A 10,077-nucleotide genomic window follows, 5' to 3' on the forward strand; every position below is an offset into this window, starting at 1 on the left:
GGATCAACATGCACGAAACAGCACACCCTAATATCACCATCATTTTGGGGGATTTTAACCAGGTCAGTCTGAAAAAGTCATTAAGCAATTACTATCAACAGATTACTTGCAATACCAAAAGAAACAACACACTGGATCCCTGTACACCACCATCGAGATTGCCTCTGTGCTATTCTATGCCCTCACTTTGGGAAGTCTGATCACCTAGCTGTACTTTTACTCCCTGAGTACAGGCAGAGACTGAAAACTGCAGCACCAGTAATGAGGATCAAGAAGGTATAGACAAGGGAAGCACAGGAGCACTTACAGGACTGCTTTGAATCGGTGAACTGGACTGTATTCAAGGATTCATCTTCAAATCTGAATGAGTATGCTGCAGTTGTTACTGACTTCATTAAAACCTGTGCAGATGAGTGAGTGCCTACACAGTGTTACTGTACATTCCCAAACCACAAGCCGTGGATGAACCAGGAGGTACATCGTCTGCTGAAGGCTAGATCTATGGCATTTAAGTCTGGTGTCCCAGGTCTGTACCAGAAAACCAGGTATGATCTGCAGAGGGCTATTTCAAGGGTGAAGAAACAATTTTGAATGAGGTTGGAGGCGACATTGGATGTATGACAACTCTGGCAGGGTTTGCAGGACATTACTTCCTACAAAGCGAAACATGAATGGAAGCGATGCTTCACTACCAGATGAACTCAACACCTTCTATGCATGCTTTGAAAGGGAGAAGATAACTGCAGCTGTGAAGATCCCTGCTGCACATGGTGACCCTGTGAACTCCATCTCAGAGGCCGACTGATGTTAGGCTGTCTTTATTTATTTAGTTATTTATTTTTACCAGTTCCAAGTTTATTGCAGGTAATATGAACATTCAGTCATTGTGACTGACAAATCCAACATGATGAGTTGCAGGCAGATTTAACATTTCTCAATTTCCAAACCATCCTTGAAGAAAACCATATATGGAGTACCATCTGGATGATAAATTAGCAATGCAACCATCCCTTCAGTATCCATATTTTCACCTACATAAAACTTATAGTCTGAAAAGTTACTTAGAATATCTCCAACAACAGCCTTAGCACTCAAAGTAAAATTTTCCAATGCTTCTGGGTTTTCTTTTTGAATTTTTTTCTCTCAGGCGTTTCATGTACTCCTTTATGTAAACTTTGTAATCATTTTTGGCGAAATAAGTTTCTTTGAGATGGTGATTCAAGATAGTGTCAACTCCACTGACCGTTAGCATGTCAGACAGCTCAGGAGGACTTTCTTGGGAAGCATTGCCACCAATTAATGAGTCATCAATCCCTCCTTCAGTTCTGCTAACATACTTGCCCTCCACCTTGTAAGTGAGACCCTTCGGGCCTTCCTTGATCTTGTAGATGTCGGAGAACACCTCATCTCCCGAAACGACACACCTGAAGAGCCTCATGGCGATGGAAGGACGCACCTTACGGCCCTGCAATCCCGACCGAAAAAGCTAGGCTGTCTTTAAAGAGGGTGAACCCTTGCAAGGTGGAAAGTCCCAATGGAGTAACTGGTAAGGCTCTGAAAACCTGTGCCAGCCAACTAGTGGGAGTTTTCAAGGACATTTTCAACCTCTCACTGCTACAGGTGGAAGTTTGCACTTGCTTCAAAAAGTCAACAATTATACCAGTGCCTAAGAAGAATAATGTGAGCTTCCTTAATGACTATCACCCGGTAGCACTCGCAACTACAGTGATGAAATCCTTTGAGAGGTTGGTCATGACTAGGCTGAACTCCTGCCTCAGCAAGGACCTGCATCCATTGCAATTTGCCTGTGGCCACAATAGGCTCTTCACACAGCCATAGACCACCTGGACAATACAAGCACCTATGTCAGGATGTTGTTCATCGACTATAGCTCAGCATTTAACACCATCATTCCCATGATCCTGATTGAGAAGTTACAAAACCCGGGCCTCTGTACCTCCCTCTGCAACTGTATCCTCGGCTTCCTAAATGGAAGACCACAATCTGTGCGGATTGGTGATAACATATACTCCTCGCTGATTATCAACTCTGGCGCACCTCAGGGGTGTGTGCTTAGCCCACTGCTCTACTCTCTCTATACACACGACTGTGTGGCTAGGCATAGCTCAAATACCATCTATTAGTTTGCTGATGATACAACCATTGTTGGTGGAATCTCAGATGGAGATGAGAGGGCATACAGGAGTGAGATATGCCAACTACTTGAGTGGTGCCGCAGCAACAACCTGGCACTCAATGTCAGTAAGCTGAAAGAGCTGACTGTGGACTTCACGAAGGGTAAGACAAAAAACACATATCAATCCTTATACAGGGATCAGAAGTGGAGAAAGTGAGCAGTATCAAGATCCTGGGTGTCAAGACCTCTGAGGACCTAACCTGGTCCCAACATATTAATGCAGGTAAAAAGAAGGCAAGATAGCATTAGGAGTTTGAAGAGATTTGGTATGTCAACAAGTACACTCAAAAACTTCTATAGATGTACTGTGGAGAGCATTCTGACAAGCTGCTTCACTGTCTGGTATGTTGGGGGTGCTGGGGGGGGGGGGGGTGGTGGCTACTGCACAGGACCAAAAGAAGCTGCAGAGGTTTACAAATTTAATTGGTTCCATCTTGAGTACTAGCCTACAAGGTACACAGGACATCTTCAAGGAGCAGTGTCTCCAAAAGGCAGCGTCCATTATTAAGGACCTCCAGCATCCAAGGCTTGCCCTTTTCTCACTGTTACCATCAGGTAGGAGGTACAGAAGCCTAAAATTACACACTCAGTGATTCAGGGACAGCCTCTTCTCTTCTGCTATCCAATTCCTAAATGGACATTGAACCCGTGAATACTACCTCACTTATTTAATATTCATCCTTCTTAATGCTTGTTTGAGCACTTTCCTGCTATCTTTATATTCTGTATTGGCTTAGTACAGGGGTTCCCAACTTTTTTTATACCATGGACCCTGCCATTAACCAAGGGGTCTGTGGACCATAGGCTGGGAACCTCTGGATTAGTATGATTTTAGCTTCCTAAACCTTAGGTATGCTTCCTTTTCCTTCCTGACAAAATTTAGGATGTCTTGGGTCATCCAAGGTTCCCTTACTTTTACCTTTCTCATCCTTATTCCTAAAACAATGAAAACCAGGGATGCTGAGCTACCAGACCTTTCCCCCGCATGGCCAGATCTCTGTAATGCCCAAAATGTCACAATTCCATGCATTGACCCAGGCTCTAAGTTCATCCTCCTTACTTCATTCTCAGTATTGAAATAACCATATTTCTGCCCATCAGTCCCACCATGTCTATTATCCTGCCCTTTGCTGGCCTTTTCAGTCTTGCCTGTCGTATCACCTTGTGGCTCGTATGCCCTGCCATTCTAGTTTAAACCTTCTTGAGCAGCTCTAGCAAGCCTCCTGGTGAGGTTATCAGTTCCTCTCCATTTTCAATGCAAACAGCCTTGATCGCACAGGTCCCATCTGCCCTGGAAGAGAGCCAAATGATCCATAAACTTGAAGTCTTAACTCCTACGCCAGCTCCTCAGCTGCATATTAAACTGCACTATGTATCAATTTCTCACCTCAGTAGCACTACTAAACCTGAAATTGTTGTTCTGGAAGACCAGTTTTTTAAAATTTTACCTAGCTCCCTAAAATCCCTTTGCAGGACCTCAGGCATGGTCCCACTGGTGGACTATGACCTCTGGCTGCTCACCATACTCTCTCAGAATGTCTTGTATCAACTATGCGATATTGTCTTCACCCCTTTATATTGAGTCCCCTATCACTATAACTCTGTCTGACTTCATCCATCCCTCCTTTGCCTCAGAGCCTGCCCGGTTCTGGTTCTGTGGCTTTTCATGGTCCTGTATCTTAATGTCTGTTTACTTCCATTACAATTATCAATAAACCTTCCATTCAATAGTGTCTTTTATGTTGTGTTATTTCTAAATTAGCTTTTAGACTGCAGTGTTATGAGGTCATTCAACAATAAACTCTGATTAAGCAATAGGACCGCGAATTATTTTTACTTGTGTTGTTTTTTTTAAGTACAGTGATTTTAGATGAAGAACACTCTGCTCTCCTTTGTGTGCTGCCATTGGATCTCAAAATATATACTTAAACTACAAGGCTGCCTCTGTAAATACAGCATCCTCTCTGCCGTACAAGTGTGCCAGCCTGAATAATGTACATACATATTGTGCTTGAGTCATTGAACTTCCTACTTTATTACAAGTTGAACAATATTTAGAATCAAAGAATGGTATTAAACTGGTACTGTGAGGTGGCATGTCAGAGTAGCAGGTAGCATAACGCTATTAGAGCACCAGCGACCCGAGTTCAATTCCTGCGGCAGTCCTGTAAAGATTTGTATGTTCTCCCCATAACTGCTCTGGTTTCTCTGGGTGCTCCAATTTCCTTCCACGTGCCCAAGATGTACAGGTTAGTAAGTTAATTGGTCATGTGGGAGTAATTGGATGGTGCAAGCTCATTGGGCCAGAAGGGCCTGTTACTGTGCTATTTCTCTAAATAAAAAAAAGATGTTCTGTGACCCATTGCACCTAAGGCAATTGATTCAAAGTGCTATTCAGTTACTCAACTGTTCTACTCTTTTCCCATAGCCCTGTAACATTTTCCCATAAGACCATAACACACAGGAGCAGAATTAAGCCATTGAGTCCACTCTGCCATTCCATCATGGCTGATTTATTATCTCTCTCAATCCCATTCTCCTGCTTTCTCTCCATAACCTTTGACTCTCTTACTAATCAAGAACCTATCAACCTCCGCTTTAACTCACAAACAACAGAAAACCTGCAGATGCTGGAAAGCTGAGCCACACACACAAAACGCTGGAGGAACTCAGCTGGCCAGGCAGCATCTATGGAAAAAAGTACAGTCAAAGTCAGAAAGTACAAGACCTGCTGAAGGGTTTCTGCCCGAAACGTCGACTGTACTTTTTCCCATAGATGCTGCCTGGCCTGCAGAGATCCTCCAGCATTTTGTGTGAACCTTCACTTTAAATATACTCAATGCCTTGGCCTCCACAGCTATTTGTGCAATGAATTCCACAGATTCCCCACCCCCTAGCCCTTGAAGTATTTATTCAATTCCTTTTTATTACTATCAAATCTGCTTCCATCACCATTTCAGACAGTGCATTCATTTCATAATAACTTGTGGTATATTTTTTCCTTGACATCATCTCTGGTTCTCTTATCAATGACCTTAAGTCTGAGTTCTCTGTTTACTGGAGTAACAAGCAATCCCTTGAAAGCACTCAGCAGATTGAAAGGCATCGGTGGAAAACAAATTGTCGAGGTTTCTGGTCTTGATACAAGGTTTCAACTCAAAATTTCGACAATTCCTTTCATCCACAGATACTGCGCGACCTGCTGAGATTTTCCAGCTATTTAATGTTCCATATTCCAGCATTTGAAATATCCTGTGTCTGTTCTGTTGAATGAACTTTTTGACATTATTAAGACACAGATGAAGGGCTTTCAACCCAGTGTGTCCATATCAACTCCCAACACAGCAACCCAATCAGTCTCATTACACCTTTCCTTATTTCCCTGCAATTTATTCTCTCTCCTGTCCCTCAATTCTCCTTTCAGTCCTTCTGCCACATACTTGCAGTATGGGGAAATTTAACCTACCAGAACATCTTTGAGATGTAGGAGGAAACCAAAGGGCACAGTAGAAGCTTTTCTAGGTAAACTCAACACAGACAGCAGCCAAGTTCAGGACTGAACCACGACCCTGAAAACATGAGGTACAATGTTAACAGTTGTGTACAACATTACAATATCAGAACATTCTTTATTTTAAACACCTCTGTCAGATATTGCCAATCTTATTACAAAATCCAAAGTATATTTGTTATTGAAATATGTGTACCATATACAACATTGAGATTCATCTCCTTACAGGCAGCCACAAAAGAAAGAAACCCAACAGAAACCTTTGAAAAAGAAGACCATCAAACACCCAATTTGCGGAGAAAAAAAAACAAATTGTGCAAACAATAAAAGTAAGCAAATAACATTCTGAACAGAAGTTCACAAAGGTGAGTCCACAGCTACAAAGTCAGTCACAGCCTGTCCAGGAGCCTGTTAGTTGCAGGTCACAGCCTCAGATCAGCACAGAGACAAAAAACCCTGAATACAAGCTGAATACTGACCCTGATACCCTGACTTTTCAATTTAGCCCGGTGTTTAGATTGGCCGAACAGTGAGTTGCTCCTCGCTCTAGATCCAGGCCCTGCCACTTTGATACCCTCTCAGGTCTGGGATCCGCCACCTTGATTTGGCTCATACTCAGCCTTTCCATTCTGGCTCAATGCTTAAATCGGTCAGACATTGGCCATTTCCTTGTACTTGGGCATGGGCCCCGCCGCCTCAGCTCCACCTCACCTCCACTCACCTCATTTTGATTCTGCCTCATAAAATCACCTCAAAGTCTACTCCAGGCTCATCCCCTGCTTTCAAGAGGCCAATTAATCCTTGCAAAATCAGAATCTGAATTACTTTGTAAAGAAAAAGGTCTAGAAAAGAAATAACTTTCTGCAGAATCCATCACACATGTTATGAAATATATAAACAGCACCTTGAAAGTTTCTTGAAATTCACTTTTTGTTCTAAATATTCTCTTTCCATTCCTTTGAGCATTCCACTACCATGAAACAAAAAATATTGGACTGATCTGGTGCTATCTGCCACCTTTTCAGTTTGGGTCATGAGACATGAATGTGCATGTATGAACTTCTCTCATTCATGGTGTCAATTCTGGATTAAATGAAAAACTGTAGGCAAATTGCTCAATAGATATCCGAGTTACAACCACCAATTTTCTGACATCTTAGTGGAGAAAACATGATGTAAGTGTCATATTTATGTTTACATTTCAGAATCAGAATCAGGTTTAATATCACTGGCACATGTCATGAAATTTGTTCTTCCCCCAATATATATTGTGTCAAACAGCAACTGAGTCCAGATAAAGGGTCAACTCTCCAATTCCCTTCATAGATGTTGCCTGACTTGTTGAGTCAACTGAATCATTCTAGATGATAGGTCTCAACCCAAAATGTTGACTGTGCATTTCCCTTCATAGATGTTGCCTGATCTGCTGAGTTCCTCCATCTTTTTGTGTGTTGTTTCAGATTCCATTAAGTAAATTTAATACTTTATTTATTTTAAAGAATATGTTAATTAAACACACTTTCAATATTCAAAAACTCTCTACAAACTGTTTGATGAACAATATTAAGAGTATGAGTGAAAGGAAAGAGTTAGACTTTGATTGAAGTAGCATAGGAGCAAAATAGTACTTCTCTGCTTAGAAATCCAGTCCAACTCAAAACAGTCCTAACTTGGACTTTCCTGAGTATACAAAAGCAAGGCGTTGGCTGCTGACAGGTGCTATCAGCAGTTTGGTAATTCTGCCTATATTAACATTGGTACATGATGTGATTGTTATGTTTTGCTAATGAACTTGCAGAACATGATTTATTTCCTGTTACCTGGCCATTCCTAGTGGGTATTTTGATGTCAACGGCAAGCATTTCAGCCAATGTAACAGCTGCTGTGTTTGGTATGAAATATCAGCTTTTCTTTTATTAGGACTGAAGTTTGCCCTTATTACTTATTTAGGTCTCCTGAAAGATATAAAGCTTGCTAAAATGATTACACTGCTTGGAGAGTAATGTAGTGTGGGTGGAAATGCAAGTTTCTTTCTTTGATAATTTGAAAAGAGTAAGTTTAAAATTTGTTAAAAGTTGCTAATTTGTTTAGTAGTCTCCCACTCCCCAGAATATTACACCCCTGTTCAAAACTTCTTCCGGTCACAGGGAAGAAAAATATATTTTATTACTTTAGGCTCATAATGGGAAAACTTCTTGTGACCATTTAATTCTCAGTCAGAGAAGCTCTGGATAATTAGCGACAGCCAACGTGGATTGGTTAAGCAGCAGTGTATATCTTGATTTTGAAGGGTCTTCAGATGGACAATTGCCTCTGAATGCCACCGACATGAAAGTGGAAGTCAGTCCGGAAGAAGATGGTGCCAGCAAACAACCGACCAAGGGAACATCCTTCAGATTGTTTACGAAACTGCCTCTTTCACTTTTTTTATATCCTCTTTTTCTTTCAAATGTAGTTCTGCTACCATTAGAGCCTGTGATCTACATTTTGGTGGTGCGTTTTCAGGCCAATTAAGTGATCTGGCACCTTACTGGCTCCGAGAATCTCTCTCCCTTGCTCTTGCTCACTTTTCCTGGAGGAAGTTCTGTGCATTCCAATGGTCTCTCTCTCTCCCTTGATGCTGTCGGAGGACGGTGCCGGAGTCTTGGGTCTGGGCAAGCTTTAATTGATGCAGTTTGTGGACTGGACTCTGTAGTTCATGTTATGATGTGTTTCTGGTTTCTGTGTTTTTGTTGTCATTTTGTGTGATTTTGATCAGGGTGGCCTGCAGATAATGAACGACACAGCACTAGATTGAAGTGAACTGCATTAAACTGAATATGCCTGGACTCTTCTGAAGGCTTTTGTGGGTTAGTGTTTTATTGTGTGTGTGTGTGTGTGTGTGTGTGTGTGTGTGTGTGTCTGTGTGAGAGAGAGAGAGGGGGGGGGATTTATGTGTCTCTTTGAATGGGCTCTGTGTTTTTTTTTGTTTCATGGCTGTCTGTGGGAAGATGAATCTCAGAGTTGTACACTGCATACATACTATGATAATAAATGTATTTTGAATCTTTTCAGTCTGAATTTTCCCGGTTCTTTCATTCTAACCACACTCGTGGTTTCTCCTCAGAGAATAATCAACCTCCTTCTATATGCCTAACGTTGGGTTAGACCCAGCACAGATTATTCAGCTCCTTTCAGTTCAATGGAGAGGAATGGCTCTGTGTGAGTTTCAAGTAAATTACTTTTTAAAATTTAATAAAATAAATTTTAAAGTGTTTAATTGTTAAATCAATATGTATTTTGTGTTTCAGATGCTTTCTAATGTTAGAATGTTTTAACTTATTTCAATTTTTATAAATTGTGTTTTTATTTTTAGCAGTCTTTTAAGTACTTTTCCATGTTTGTGAACATCATAGAAATTCATGGAGATGCGAAGTCTTTTGATGGTTTTAAAAATGGATAAGCGAATGAGGTCAAAATAGCTGTCAAACTATTCTACATTCAATAAATGTAATCAAATGATTATCTTTTAAAGCAAACATTCTTTCAATTACCAAATATTCATATGAAAAGTTAAGTTGCAGATAAAACTCATTTATTCATTTGGGAAAATGCAATTGGTGTTGGCCCTTCAGGATATAGTTTCCTTCTTCCTTACCGTTATCACATTACTTCACCCAGTGTCATAAGGTTTCACACTCTTGGGTTTACAGAGTCTCATTGCAAATGTAGTCGTACATTAAAGAAATCCCATCTGCTCCACTAAAATCCACAGTGCGTAACAGATGGCCTACAGGGAAGAAGAAGATACCACTGTACGGGGGGGGGGGGGGGGGGGCAGCTGTCAATATGGGCAGCTGATTGCTCACAATGCTGGGTCACGGGATCCAAAATGACTCATGGGCCTTCTGCTAAAACCTAGGAGCTAAGGACAAATTATAACACACACAAATTGCTGGAGGATCTCAGCAAGTCATGCAGTATCTATGGAAGGGAATAAACAGTCACCACGGGTAAAGTCCTCCTCACCATTGAGCACATCTACACAGATTGCCATCGTAGGAAAGCAGCATCCATCATCAGGGACCCCACCATCCAGGTCATGCTCTCTTCTTGCTGCTTCCACTGGGAAGAAGGTACAGGTGCCTCAGGACTCATACCACCAGGTTCAGGAACAGTTATCCCCATCAAGCTCCTGAGCCAGAGGGGATAATTTCACTTAACTTCACCTGCCCCATCCATGGACTGTTTGTTGAACTGTGGACACTTTCAAGGACTCTTCATCTCATGTCCTTGATATTTATTTATTATTATTTTTATCTCTTTTGCATTTGCACAGTTTGTTGTGCTTTTCAGATAGGATGTTTGTCATGCTGGGTGTGGTTTTTCA

At 41.4% G+C, this 10,077-nt stretch overlaps 1 pseudogene; it reads right to left on the reverse strand.

Annotated features, from left to right (window-relative positions):
• Positions 1 to 836: 836 nt before the first annotated feature.
• On the reverse strand, positions 837 to 1,470 carry LOC132400265 (translationally-controlled tumor protein-like; annotated as a pseudogene).
• Between the last annotated feature and the right edge of the window lie 8,607 nt (positions 1,471 to 10,077).

The sequence above is a fragment of the Hypanus sabinus genome, chromosome 10 (assembly GCF_030144855.1).
Source record: "Hypanus sabinus isolate sHypSab1 chromosome 10, sHypSab1.hap1, whole genome shotgun sequence".
In the NCBI taxonomy this organism is placed as follows: Eukaryota; Metazoa; Chordata; class Chondrichthyes; order Myliobatiformes; family Dasyatidae; genus Hypanus; species Hypanus sabinus.